At 39.5% G+C, this 15,914-nt stretch overlaps 1 protein-coding gene across 4 annotated transcripts in view; it reads right to left on the bottom strand.

Annotated features, from left to right (window-relative positions):
* Positions 1–15,914, bottom strand: part of KIAA1328 (KIAA1328 ortholog) — a 180,386-nt gene that overhangs the window by 111,651 nt on the left and 52,821 nt on the right. The window lies entirely within an intron of this gene.

Genomic DNA, 15,914 nt, shown 5'->3' on the forward strand with positions numbered 1-15,914 from the left:
ACCCTGAGTTTTGTTTTGTTTTGTTTTTCCTACTCCTCCATCTCCTTCTTCTTCTTCTTCTTTTGAGGGGGGGGTGGGGGGGGGGGCTTGCCAGGTTTTTGATTGTTCGGTCAGTTGGTTGGTTTTCTTTCCTTTAAATAAAAGGCTATGCAGAGAATAAGCAAAACATTTTAGGAAGGAATGAGAGGTTATTAAACCCCAGTGTTTAAATCAATCAGGAGAGCTCCTAGAACACCTTTCCTCAGCACCTGGAAATACAGGAGGATACAAACAATGGTATAAGCAAGCTAATTGCTTTCCAGAGCCAGCCTGCCTGAAGCCTAAGCTGTTTTACATTTCAGTTCATTTCATCAGAGAGCACCAAAAGGCTGAAGTGATTTGTGGTGGTCTCAGGAGTCTCTGCCAGCTATGATGTATATAAAAAGAATTTTTTATTCCGGTGGTAACCATAGGCAGTAATGTTTATAGTAGGTGAACATATTAGCCTGGACGCAGGGCATGAATTTTACTCTAGAAAAAGCCAGTTCATTTATACAGCCTAAGAGTTAAATGTCGGTATTTGAAGACAAATTATAGGGAAATTCATTTAAACCCATATTATGTGGCAGAATATAAAAACAGACAGTCCTATCTTTATCAATTTTTTACAGCCCTCTTAATTCACTCTGCTTCCAGCAGCCCCTTCCCCACAAACAGATTTTACCCTTTTTCTCCCTCCAGCTAGCACACTGCTGGCACAAGGAATGAGTATCCTAAACAGCCTTGGGTCACATGAGCGATGGCCATGCACCCACCCTCACTCTTGCTACAGGGTTAATACCAGTCCTGCCGGAAAGCTAGGCAAAATAGCCCTTACTCCCAAGCTTAGCACATACATGGTGCAAGTGTACCACAAAAGAGATGCCCAGTTTGTGTTTTAGACTGTAGAGCCCTTGCTGTGCACGTGCCACCACCTCTTGCTTGCAGCTCCCAAACTTATTTAAAATACAGCTTAAAACATGACATGCAAAAATTAACATTAGGAAAGCATGCACGCAAATCCTGATTGTCCGAGGGTCAGTTATATGATCACGACTGAGTAGGGCAGGAGTTAACATGAGCTTGAATGGAAGCCAAGATATCCCTGAAATTCTTGTAAGATTCAATCAGCACTGAAACTGTTGAAACTTCCTGTATTAGAAGATTAAAACCTAGTTCATTCACACAATCACTCTACATTAAGCAGTGTATTGTTACAGCCACCACAGTGTCTAAGAGTCCAAAGCCCTGCTTTGCTTCCTAAGTAAGTAAACATGAAGCTTTGAATAGGGGGGGAAAAAACACCCAAAGACATTCATTTGTTTAAGATACATGCAGAATTACTGTAAGTACGGTAATCCTCCATAATGTGCTAGTACATTTACTGCACAATATGTTCTTAAGAAAAAAAAAAAAAGGCTTAATATTAGATTTTATTCTTCCGTTTACTGTATTTTTTCCTAAAAGCAGCAACAGGACCCCTTTTTTCCCCTCCTAAAAATTAGCCGGGCAGTATACAACACTGCCAAAAAAATATTTAAATCATTCAGATATAACAAGGGCACACATACTATGGCAATACAGTCTCTAGACAAATACATAGATAATAATAAATACTTTCATAATCTGCTTAAAAAAATTAATGTGATAAAGGTGAAAAAACCCCATAGGACAACAAGTCCTACAGATTTGTATTCCACATAAAAAGTAATGTGCCTAAATGCTCACATCAAATATTTCTTCCTGTGTTCAGCAGCACAAATACTGGATTTACAAGATGTTAGTTACCTGAGAGAAGTGGTACTTAGCATTTCACTGAATGGTAGTTTTATGTCCAGGAAATATGCATTTAATGTATCTGAGTAACATATTTTATGCAGTTTGTTAGTAAAGTATTAAGGGGTGGGGGGTGGGGGGTGGGAACACAAAAAATCAAAATCAGAAATGCGAAGGTTAAGATTTTAAGATTACAACAGGCACATTTATATGTCATACTGCAAGTACTATATATTTTATAGAATACATTAGTTAATTTTGTCACTGAATGTAAGTCACAGAATTAAGAGTTCATTTATGGCTTTTAAGAGATAATAACTTCAGCGAAGACAGAGTTGGCTTTGAGAGGAGGGACTGCTAGCATGCAGCAGTGGCACGCTTATAGAGGCCAGGAACGGATTGCCAGGGAGAGGGATGTTAGACAGAGAACAAAGAGCTTTTTTCTTAGGGGTGAAGCTTGGTGAGAAGGCACAACCAACAGTATGCTCAGCTGCTGCCAAAGACACAGTGCTGCTCACCCCCCACCCCGCCGTCTCACTCCCTCCATCAACACCAGCCCTGCAGCTCCCCCAGACCCCTCACTCAACCCAAGGGCTCAGGAAACCAACACAGCAAGGCAAAGGGTCAGTCAAGCACAAGAGCTGGCACAAAGCAAGCAGAGGGAACAGGCAGCTGGGAGAGGGGGGCACCTCTTCCAGCTGCAATAACCTGTCTGGTAGGGTCCATCCACTTTGCAAAGTCTCAATCTTACAAATATTTCTACAGCTCCACTCTTAAGCGTCAGGCTTTTAAGACTGCCCTGTGACGACACCAACTACTCCCAGCTTACTCCTTCTCACAATACTTTCAGCCCTCTCACAAGCTGAAGTAGGACAGACAGCTAAAGTTTCTTGCATCCCCAGAAGCTGGGGAAGGCAGGGGGAAGGGATGGGAGGGACGGTGCCGATCTCTAGCACACCCACTGACCTCCCGTACTGTTCCCAGCACACTGCTTCCACTGCCTCTTTGACTGTAAGTGAAGCCCAGCTTAAAACCTGAAGTGCTTTGGTTTAGAGCATTCAGCACCTTCCTATAAAGCTTTTGAATTCTACACATCAGCCTCCACATCCTTCTGTGGGCAATGTTCATGCTACATCAGCTCAAACACCCACCGGTCTCTTCATCTACAGCTGAAGTTTTCAAATAAAGCCAACACCAGGCTACTGCATGAGGGCCACCGGCTGAAGTTCTGCCTTTCTGAAATCACTTCTAAAAGGGGAAAAGAAGAAATAAAGAAGAAATAAGGTAGAAGGACTTTCTTTTTAGAAAGAAGGGGGGGGGGGGGGGGGGGGGGAGGAGGATTAGCCTGTATTACTGAACAAGAAATGTTTGTGTTCGCCTCACTTTATTTTAAAGAAAAAAAATTAAACCTGAACCAATCTCCAAGGACAGGAATCTGAGGCTGGAAAAAAGGTTTCTAGAAGCTATTACCAAGGGAACCGAACAGCACAAATCAGATTTTTTTTACCAATAAACCTAATGACAAAGCTCCTTCTGTATTTTCAGAGTGTTTGTGAGAACTCACCTAGTGCCTCCTTCCTTAATAGCTTGTCACAAGCATTTTTGGGACACACATAATAAGCTCTACTGTTCCCTTTTTACACATGGAAAATTCGTGGTACAAGGAGTCCTCAGACGTGCCTGTGCACACAGGTACAGCTCAACAGTCCCATGCTCCACAAGCCAGCTCCAGGACACAAGCCTTGCAGCTGTAGGGTAAGTTAGCACAGCTCAGGCAACACTAACAGACTGGATTCATCTTGCACCTGATTAGCTCAGAGTGCAAGTTTGCCTGCATTCACTATGCGGACAAGCCCTAGTATTTCCCAAGCGTCAAACAAGATGCCAAAGGATGACTGACTCCTGTAGTCCCTGATTGTACCTCTGACTTGGACCATCCTTTCATCCAAGGCTGCATACTACAATCCACGCCCAGAAGAAAACACAACAGCTAAATCCCATCTTCATCAACAAGATGCTCCAGGTCTCAGGAGCCCCTACATCCAATGGAAGATTCTCTAGAGATTCAGAGCTATTACAGAGATATGCAAAGACTAATCAAGCACCCAAAGGAAGAAAAATAGGCACAAGTTAGATTTAAATTTAAGGCAGCAATAACTTATATTTTGTGGTAGAGATACAGAAAACTTCCAGGGATATGATTTCAGTGCATGATGAAGAAAGCTTTTTGACATCTGCCATCATGAACTAGTAGCAACAAAGCACGTTGGTTGTTGGTTTGTGGTTTTTTTTTTTTTATTCCCTGCTTAAGGACATAGATCACTAACTACTTATCATATTGGCAGATTCAGCAAAGACTGAACTCTCCTCACTGCCTCAGAGAGTCCCTTCAAGACAAAGGCTGTGAAAAAACTAGACTGAGAAAGAGATGCTGAGGAAGTACCACTGACATTATGTTGATGAAGCTAGACTAAGCACTGAGAGGTCTTTGGTCTCAGAAGAAAAATCTACCCAGGTAAGTTGCAGGCAGACCTGTTCAAGGAGCTTTTGCACAGTCACAGTAGCACAGCATCAAGCACTTCATGCCTGATCTCATTTACCTTGGCTTTATTTTTCTCTGGGTTGTTTTTTTGTGTTTGAGTGTTGGGTGGGTTTTTTTCTTTTTTTAGTTTGGCTGCAACACCAACACTACACCACTTCCAGAATGCACCTGGACTGTGCCCGGCAACTTGAACCATGTCAAAACAAGCTCACATCTGTTCAATAGACACACCTCTGCATTATAACTTTGGCACCTTGTACGACCATGGCATTCCACTGCATTGTTTACTCAGTAGCCAAAAAATACCTTAAAATGCTTCTGCAAGAGTAAGAAGGCATTTCACCAAACTCAAGCAAAGACTAAAACCAACAGAGCTGGGTCACCCAATAATATCAACCCTGTATCCACAACTAAGGCTCAAGCTACACTTAAATGCTCATAATACAAGGGAAGAGAATTTACAGTCTTCAGAGCCCCAAAGGCCCACAACAGCCTTGTGGCAAATTCCACTACAAGTGTGCTCAGTTTGAAGTGGGCCCACATTATTCCATGCATCACACAAGCATATATTTTTCAGTATTTTGACACACGAGGAAATGAGGTTTATTTTTTACCTGGAGTATTTTGCGTATCGATAGAGGAAAGGTACCGTGCCCTTTGGGAAAGAAGCAATATGTATGTCATTCTGATTTCCACCTGCAGGCTTTCTTCTTGCTAACCAAAGAAAGGATTAAAATAATGCAACTTCAACTACTTACACATGAAAAGTCATATGATTAAAAATAAACTGCTGGTATTAATGAATTAACATCTAAAAGGAACACTTTAAAATATAAACTAAGATATTCTAAGCTCTTTCCTTTAGCATTAAAAAATTACATACTTCATTGGAAGCTGACCAGACTTAATTTTAAAGTACAACTTGTGTTTAACACATATACAGTTCTGCACTTTGACAATCTCATCTCTGAAGAGCAACAATGGAACTGCATTATGGAAATGAAACTATCCAGGCACAGATCTAAGTAAACCCTAACATGTTTCTTGTGCCTTTAAAATTAAGAGAAATAAAATAAGTGGCTTGAAACCATGTGAATCATTGTTCTGTGAAAGGGTAAAGACTAGTAACTTCTGTGAAGGTTTATTATCTAAACTCTGAAGATGCTGCAAAGACTGAAGTAATAAAATGTTTTATGAACAACTTCACTTCACTTATTCTTACATAACTGAGTTTATGTGGACCCCTTGGCACAGTGATACTAAGAACCTGTAGGGAAGATTCTGCACATCCACTTTTCAGTGCATTAAAGAAATCATCTGGTGCAGGTCTGAACCTTATGAGCCTTCAATTCAAAACACAATCTCCTCCTGATCCAAAATCTTCAGGAGGCACATTTCTGAAAACACTATAAAGAAGCAAGTCACATAGAATAAGATAAGGATCTCCAACCTGAAGCCCAAAAGTTATATTTTAATTTACACTTGAATATTTTAATGTTGTTATCCAGTCAGTAAATTAACTCAAGATGCAAGAATAAAAAGGGAAGATGCATAAGGAAGAAGGTCACAAGGTCCACAAAAGTTAAGAACTTCACTTCTGTCTGAAGCATCAGCATTATGTTGTTGAATACCACAGCTCTCATATTAAGGAATTGCTTAATACATTCCCATTCTGTTTGAAGGGAAATTAAATTTACATTCTTTGGGAATACAGTATTGTAATTAGTTCATGACTTGATTACACTTTGAAGTGAGCCAAGACTGCATATGGTGCATATAAATTAGTTAAGTTATGGTTACCTACCTAAAGGAAAGCTAGAGTTAAGAAGAAAGTCAGGGACGAAGCCAGGGCAGTCTTCTGGGGCTTTCAGGAAGCAAACATAAAACATCAAATTCAAATCTAATCACTGGAGTTACTGATGTCAGGTGGGAACAGAAATAAAAAACCAGTTACCTAAAGAGCTGAATGAGTTGTTTTCAAAAAATAATCTTTTCACTTCCACCCTACCACCTGTAGGGCAGCTGTTAAAATTGATCCTAAAAAAAAGCAATAAAAGATAGAATATTTCCTACCCTGGTTAAATTTGCCAGTATGATTTATTCCTGGTACTTGTAATTTTTTAAATTTTTTTTTTATAGACAATCTGAGTTTTATATCAACTAACAAGATGCTCTGTTCCACCCAGATGATGAAATTCCCAAGTTCACTTTAAACATACTAAAAAAATATTGAGATGCACAATATAAATATAGTGTATCTAAAATTGGCCAAACAAAAAGGGCCACTGGTATGATTTGAAAAGAGCAAGGAAAACATTTAAAGCTAAAACTAATTCCAAGCATAGCACAAACTCAGAAAAAAATCTCTATCATACTTTCAAAATGAAAAAGCATTTTAAGGTACAGGATTTGATCCTATATATTGAAAATCCTTTCCACTGGATATGCCAATCAAACTGGACCGTTTATCTGCCATGTTCTCTGGTTCAAAGGTGGGTAAGGACAAAAATATCACATGCCATCATACGCCAGCAGATGTGCCCGGATCAATAAATAACAGTACCATCTCAGAGCTTGCACTTCCCATTCCAAGTGGAAAACACATCTCCAGCCTTACCTTCATTAATACAAAGAAAATGATGCTTTCAAGCAAAGAAAAACAGAAAATAAAGGTTTATTAATGCAGCCTGGCTGTGCTAACAACTTTCTTCCAGTGAAAAGGAAGAAATCAACACAAAAGGCAAGTTATGCCACTACACACACTGGTAAAAACATGCATTTTTGTAATAATGAACATGAGGAATCCGATGAGAGAAAAACTACAAACCTGAATACAATAAGTACAGACCTCACAGCTCATCATAACAAGCTACTGGTCCTGGCACAGGCCATAAAAATTTCTACTTTTGGCTTAAGAACTGCAATGGAAGGAGAACTTCCTCATTGGCAAGGAAGAGTTTGTTCAGAATATACTTGCTGCTTTCAGGGGAGCTCTGCCAACACCTATAGCAACTTTCAGGATGTAAAGATTTCTTTTGGCATTTGGTTAGATGGCACAGCTACCCAGCCTCTTCCACTGGAAACTGTTAAGGAACTTGTTACTTCAGTATTTGTCTATCAGCCTTTTAAGGAAGCCTTTTTAAGGAAAAAAGAAGCCTGGAGATTCAGCCACATACAATTTCTGTGCAAAACAGTCCCAGCATCCTAAAACACCACCATACATTTCATCATGTACGACAGAAAATAATCTCAACCTGTGCCATGTGAGAATATTAAGCCAAAAAAGGTATTTCACCACGCACCATCCACACGCAAACAGGGCTATTTTTTCCTTTCACATATTTAGAGTGTAAAATTAAACAAATAAAAGGAACACTGCATAATTCAGCTTTCATTTTCTATCAAATTGCTCATAATTGTAACTATAAAACGATAATATTCTACCATATGTGCATCTGCAAAGCCGACAAAAGCACTGGTCAGCCCCCGAGACAGGAAAGATGGACCTGTGGCTCCACCTAGTGGCCTCGCTGGGTATTACCGCTCTCCGAACCGAACTCGCACAGCGCGCTTGTCAAATTTTGAGGTTAATTTTATTACAGAGAGGTATCTAACACATCACTTTGAAACACGAAAATCCGCCATGCGATCCTCGTGCTACCGTTCTTCCTCAGAGCACACACACCCCCATCCGCACAGGCAGCAGTCACAGCTCCGCATAAAGCACCCATCACTGGGAACACTTCCTGATTTAGTTGCGAGGCCTTTGTTAATTAGAATTTAAAAAATCTTTCACAGTAGCCACCGTTACTGTGTACACAAAGCTATCTGTCATATCAGTAGTACTCGATATTACAACAGACATGCTCTTTAATTTGACCACAAAGCTCCTGGTAGAAGCCTGAGGAGAGAGAAAGTGCTTTTAGCCTACACAGGAATTGAAGTATCTGAGAAAGGATGCTCAGCTTGTTATGCTGAGACACAGAAAAAGGAGTTATTTAACAGGATAAATGTGAGATCGAAGCCAGACGCACGGAGGAAAGGGGATGAAGGAAGCAAAAGACAACGGGAATGTAAAACCTGAATTTACTGAGAGCAGAGCTACAGCACCTCCATCTCAATTAAAGAATATGCACAGCGAATCAAAAAGGTGTCTGCTTTGCAAGGAATGAGAATGTAAGATCACAAAACACCAACTTGTTTTATAACAAAGCTAATCAGGTTTGGGCTCGGTTACTATCAGAATAGGAATGACCTGAGAATACACAGTGGTGTCTATCTTGTTGCTTCCTCACAGGAAACAATCAATCATCACCCTTAATTTTATATACTTGATGTCTCTCACTGCACCTTTCCCATACAGTCCTTAAATGGGAATAAAGCTGACAGAGAAAAGCAGCCTCTCCTCCAGGCTATCTCCCACCACTCCCAGAATGACAGACTCCTTGTCCAGGTCCACACTGGAAAGGAAACCTGGCCACTACAGGGAATTATTTTGTTTGCTGCTTCCTCACATGGTTGCCTCTCTGTATCTTGCACAGTCAGCATCTGGCTTGGGTATTTCAACTTTCCTTTTCTCTCCCCTTTTAAACCAGAACATACTCAAGGCAGAAGTACATAGATTTTAATCTGACTTATTGGCAAATGGTGCAAGTGGCAAGATGAAATTCTGTAACCGCTGCTGGACCAAAATAGCAAAGAAAAAAAAAAATCCAAACACGAAAACCAGTGAGCCAAGAAATCATGCCCTTCTTATGGAACTCCCTTCAGTGTTACAGCTAGAACAACACAGAATGCAAAAACTGCAGATGATTGTAGATGATTTTTTTCTCTCTTTTAAAACTACTGCTATTTTGACAGTCTTTCTAACCTTGTTAGAACACAATCTGTTTGCACACTGTTGATGAGAGAAATGCAATGCTCCTTTTCCTAAAAGGCAGCTGAGGGCAAATCAAACTGCATACAAGTGCACTAACACTACTTTTAAAGGTGTCCCCAAACCCAAAAAAGGGAAGTATTCCATGTTAGAATGCTGTGGAGATCTTTTCCAGCACGTGCCATACACATCTCTGATTAGATAAGTATTTCAGAATGACATCGAAGGCCTCGAAGTTGGTCCTTTCTTCTAAAAGCTAGCCTTAAACATGACAAACTGAAACACGCTGGTTTCACTGAATTGAAGCCAGCGAAGAAAAGATTTAGTAACAGCCTCATTATAAGGTTCATTGTTGTAGGACTATTTCATATACAAGATTAACACATCTTATCTCCCACTTTCACTGAAACCTATTATACCCCTCATTAATACATGCACATTTCTACATCATTTACAGCACCAAGGTCTCAAATAGTATTGTCTTGAACAGGGTGCGTTCTGCTGCCGTTCCTGGTGGTAGGCTCTTTTTGCAGTAACAGTACTCAAAAATGGAAGACACCGCTAGGCAAACTAAACAGGGCTACTTAAACCTGAGAGAAATTTAAAATAAAAATAATTTGTTTTGCCAACACTTTGGATTTCATTTCTTGATGTATACTCCATCACACGCACACCAAAATGTGACACATTCACATACTGTAAGACGGGAAAGTTCTACCTTCCCAACCTGACTAATAATAATTCTCCCTCCTACCAATTTGGGATGTAGAAGTAGATAAAGAGAACTACAGCTCCTCAAAACAACGGGCATTTCAAAATTCTTCAGATCTCGATCATCGGAGAAGAAAAAGAAGCTGTATGGTACAAACAGTACAACACTCGCCCAGAACACATACATTCGTGTCTGTAGATACACCAGGACAGACCAGAACAATGTACCTTAATATTATATGAAGGGGAGGTAATCAGGTAAGGAAAAATACAGTTTTCACATTCTCAGTAGACCAAAGGGAACAGGCTGGCCCTTGTTCTTGCACAAGCAGGAGAAGAGTTATGAGGCAGATAAATACAGGACTCAACAAGACAGAAAATTTCTCTTCAAAGTATTTCAAGACAGAGAATATGCATTTGTCCAGCAACAGAACAAACAGATTCATGTGTTTACTCTTCCATATTTCTATCCACCAGGTTCCAAGCAAAGAAACAGAGGAGATTTTTCACAGAGTTCCCCTAAGCTGTTGAACTGTTCTCTGCAGGATGCCATAAACATTTAAAGTTTACACGGACTCACCTAAACACATCCATAACAAAAAAAAAAAAATCCATTTAGTGCTATCAAACAGAAAAAAATTCTGATTGCATTTTTTAATTACAGGTTTCTGGACATTGGGAGACTTTTGGGGGCAAGTATTACTGTTTGTTTACCCTGTCCATATACTCTGCCATGCATTTGTGGGCACTGTCAGCATTAAAACACCGAACTTTGCCATTTGACAGTGCATAGACTTCTCATCATGGTACCTCTTTGCCAACCATCTGAAAAGAATTGCTATGAATTTTTTAGGAGGCATGTTAACAAAATTCCCTGTCCCTTACACCTGACTTTCTGAAGCTACCCTTATGCCACCAAACTGATTTCCAAATCAGATGGTTAGTATTTTTTGAAGAGGAAGAAAACAAACGACCTGGAGTGATTCTACTGAGAAGTATTGACGGCAAAGACTTAATTTACAGGAGACAAACGTACAGCCCCTGGGATTCTTCTCCTGTTCTTGGACATAAAGACGCTTACACTGGCTGATGAGTTTTGTAGTATGAAAAGAGTCTTGCCAGGACAGGCCTACTACCATTTATGACCCATTCACATTTACTTTTGTCTTTTTTGAAGTTTACATGCCTTCAGGTAAAAACAAGTTGATGAGGCTCTGGAATTGCTATCTCCTGCAAGAAAACCACTCATCTCCTCCCTATATCCTCCATTTACTAGCACGGAACAGCTAGGATCCTGGAGGTCTTCTTGGCTTCTTACATGGAGCATACCAATATATGCAGCTGGATGTGTATAAACCAAGGCATTCTAATGTATTGGTGAGGAAACTGAGAACCTCTTCTCCAGAGCTATGACTTTTTTCCTCCATTATAGCTCTCCATTCTTCTTAGAGAAACATTGGTAAGTGTTAGCCTTAAGGATATCAGTGCTGGAGGGCTGTTAGTTCAAAAGTCAGGAATTCCGAAATCTAAATTCAGAAGCGTTCATCAGAAGAAAAAGTAGGTGAAAAGAGTTTGCATAAAGACAGTTACTGGCAGCAAGAAAATGATACTTTCAGATGTCCTCCTCTCACAGGATTAATATTCGAGTAAGCAAATACTTCTTGGGCAAATTCTTTACCTATTGCAATATAGTAAGAATAACAGGCAAACAGCTCCATGCATACAGCCACTCCCCACCAAAACAAAACCAGAAAAATCTGTGATCCAGTGGGTCTGCAGATAATGCAGAGCTCACCACAGATGCTTGGAAGAGCTTAGTCAAGTCAGGCACTGAAAAGGCCTTCCTGTAAAATACATTCCTGTGATTATAATGTATTTATGTATTTCTGAGCCGTCAAACCAAAGACACTACAAGGAAACTGGGAAAAATATTCAACACTAAAAGGTTTTATACAATAGGGGCCTATAAAAATCAGAGACATTAGGAGTATTTTTCACACCAACAGGTCATCAAGGTAACCTGCACACCAAGCTATGGGGGGATGCCTGCTTCTTGTCAACAAGTAGGAAAGGAAAATGAATGTATGTGAATGCCTTGCAAGGGCCCTAGACTAGAAGTGACTGGCTTTCTAAAAGAGGACCATAAATAAAAACAACTAATTAAATAAATAAAACTAGAGAGCTACTTTCTGCACAGAAGTTCAAAACACAAGACAGGAAACTGTTCAGTGAAGAGTTCAATGAACCTGAATACAAGATCCTACAGGTTTCAAGTGATACTTCTGCCAAGGCCAAGGCACAAAATCATGAACATCCAGTGAGGTGTTATCATTGATAAATATCATGGAGACCATAGCAAAGTGATAGCCCCTAAAGAATTAACTTTTGAAGCGCAGGATTAATTTAGAAGCCAAGACTGCAGCACAGCTGCTCAGTATCTCTCCTTAATTTCAACAGATCAAGGAAACACCCACACCTTATCCATTTCAAATGGAAACTTACTAAGACAAACTTATGCAGTATCTGAATAGCTTACAAGTATCAATGGACTTACTGCCATGAACCTTGTATGTCCACTCTACAAGGAAGGTCACATTTCATAAAGGGGAAGGCAAGTTACAGAGAAGGTATGTGATTTACAGGACTTCACAGAAGTCTATGCACTGCAAGTAAGAGAATTCACATGTGTTAGATCTCAGAGTACCTTCACAACAGCTTGCAATGCTGATGTTTCACTGCACTGGCAGTGTAGCTTTGTGGTCAGTCTCCCTAACCACCTGATATCTTTCTAACACAGGGGCTGGGGAAGGAACCTGTACGTTCCTCTTTTTTTGACAGCTTTCACCAGTAAGATATTTCATATATTCTTGCCTTCCCCTTCCAAGAATTAATTAAAATGAGAGAGAACTGAAGCAAGATAGGGGCAAAAATTAAAGCAGTTACTGTACCACAACACATCTGCCTCTGAAGTGAGAAGGAACAGACAGCACCAAAACATCTTCAGATCTGACAGGTTGCTCTGCTACCAATCTGCCCTAGCAGGTGAGACAAGTCACTCCATGACAAGTATCAGAAACAAAGGAGCTTAATGCAACTGCAACTATTTTAAATGATTTCTCTCTATTGTGCAACAGGAGACAACAAGCAGTTCTAACCAAATGTGGAGATTTTTCTCCCCTGAACTGCAAAGCTTTAAAATTAGTACTTTGTGTGTGCCTGTTCTTTTGTCTGGATTTCTTAAGGAACAAAAGAACCATGCATATGAAACGCCAGAGAAATATGGATCCATAAATAATACCATATTCCCACCTAATGTAAATATTTATGTAGTAATTTACCAGAAGAAGATGCAAAGTAGTCTTTAAATGTTACATTGTATTAAAGGTTAACCACATGACATGGTTTATTATGAGGCTCTGAATTATGTTTAAGACAAGCTTTTATTTTCAGTTGAAGTTCTGGTGTTGAAATGGATGGACAGAGTCAAGGAAGTCTAGTCAACTCTCAAAGATGAACACTGAAGTTCAGACTTCTTCAGTATTTTTTCAGTCTGCATAGCCACAGGCCATGCAACTCAGCAGCATATTGATTGAGAGAGGAAGGACCATATTCTTCACAATTAGAATAGGTAGAAATAAACTTGTAGTGAGGTTTGGTTCTTATAGCAAGACTGATGATGCTGGGTTTCACTTAGAAAAGCATCCTCTCCTGACATCAGCACCAAATCAAAAAGGATGTGCACATACCCCTAAGAAAAATGTTAAACGTAACAGTAGAACTGCTCCCAGTACAAATACATACCCTCGGATTTCATAACGTAAGTGCTAGATGTAGCCTCATCTTGTCAGTGACGTAATGTTTCTCTGCCCTATACCTTACACAGAAATTCATGATCCACTCTTCACTCAGTCCTACAAAATCCAGCTTTTTACTTCATACCCTGCTACAGTCATCATCACATATTTATGGTCTTAACTGTTCCTTTTGGTTCCTTCTTGAGCTCTCACCTTCATGCCTAAAGTACATAATCTAAAACAGTTAATATTAGACATAGTTTCCAACTCACCTTCTATTTTCTCTCTTATACAAGGCTTTCCTTAGAAATATTACTTTGCTGACTTCGTTTCCAATTCTCTTGATCTCTACATGATCTTCCACACTGAATACTTTCTTCATGTCATCGCTTTCCTCAGATGTAAGACCTTTGAAGCTCACTACAGACTCCGTCATGTAGGAACTGATAAAAAGATTTTCGTGTGTTTTGCTTTTTCATTAACAGAGTTGCTTCCATTTACACTACACTGAGTAAGATCCGCTCTTGTGTGACTGCTTTGAGCCAGTCTCACAGAGTTTCAAAGGTTGTAAAATGGAGACGTGAAAAAAAAAAAAACAAAAAAACAACCCAACCACACGTAAGCAGTATTATAGGAGGTAAATATTTTCCGGTACGGAGGATAAGAACGAATTGAGCACTGTTGCCAATACTGCCACTTCCTACCCTGAAACCCCTGTGAGAAGATAAATTCCCCTGCTCCAAGCACAAGCTATTCACAAATAAACATTATGACCCTTTTTAAATGTACTCAAATAAGAATATAAACAATAGGAATGGTTAAAAAACACTGCATTTCCTTTGTGACTATTAAAGCACATGCCTCAACTATCAGCAGGAAAGGCTCATTTTTTTCCAGCTATAGCTAATCAGAGTAACATGAAGAGATCTATTAATGTTCCCTGCTTCAGCGAGACATGAAGTGCAGTCTTATTGATGGAATCTGCACTTTTGGTTCTCATTTGTTCTGCTTGAATAAGCTTACCAATCTGAGGCAACATTTTCAGACACTGGTATTTTGAACACCATTGGTCTTCTGGGTCTATCCTTTTTTCTCCACCTCACTGTATCTAGATCAAAGAAACCCTGGAAAAAGAGTGTAAGAAGCTGGAAGCATAAACTGTCATTCCTAAGATGCAGTAAAATCTTTCATTTCAATAACATACAGAAGCACTCCGAATGTATTACAGCTTATCAATGAAGAGGTATAGAATGGTACTGAAAATAGACCTTATTTGTATGCATGCCACACAAACATGTTAAAATATGTAGTTAAATATGCTCTTGGAGTTAAGTAGCTTTCATAGAAGAGAATCATTGCAATTATCAGTGGTAATAGCAAATCCTCTCTGATACAGATGTTTACTTCCTGTTCCAAGAACCAGAGCAGGAAACAGCCCTGTTAAGTGCATTTATCTAGGACCAGCCATAGTGTTCCTATTTGTTACCCTTAAGTGTACAACTTGTAAGAAAAATATGTAGCTTTTCTTTCTCTCCCCAGCATAACTTAATGCATTTAAAACATTTAGTCAACAACCAAATGCCTACAGAATTTTGTTCCAACCCTTCTCTGACTATAGTCCTATCTCCTCAATTTACAACTGGAACACAGAATTAGTCATCTCTAGGAAACTGATAATATTAGCTTTTCATCACAAAAACCTCAATTAAAACCCATTTGAGAGAAGCTGAGCAACTACTTTACTGTATTTTTTCCTTGCCCTGTTTCTTGATAGCTAGGCTGAACCTAAATATCATTAGGTACTGTGAACACTAATAAGTAAGACCTATCTATAACAAGTGCATTTATCAGTTTTGTTGCATGGGGGAAAAAAGAAAAGAGGTGGGGGGGAAGGGGGGCGGGGAAGACATTAAAATACACAGTTTCTTCCCAATGCCCACACATTTACTTCTTGCCTATTTCTTTTGGAAAATGGTAGAAGTGGAACTGTCTGTTCAATTTCTTAGATTTCACTGTGCACCTTCTATTTCTTAGAACATGGCAAATACTGCCTCTACACAATATCCCTAGTACTTATAATGCAAAACACTTTATGACACTTCTAGCTCTGGGAGAAGAGAAAATGAAGCATGAAATAAGAAATATACCAGCAGAACAATATTCATTGACACTGGTAAGTCTCTATACTGCTGCACTG

Source organism: Falco cherrug, chromosome Z (genome assembly GCF_023634085.1).
Source record: "Falco cherrug isolate bFalChe1 chromosome Z, bFalChe1.pri, whole genome shotgun sequence".
NCBI lineage: Eukaryota > Metazoa > Chordata > Aves > Falconiformes > Falconidae > Falco > Falco cherrug.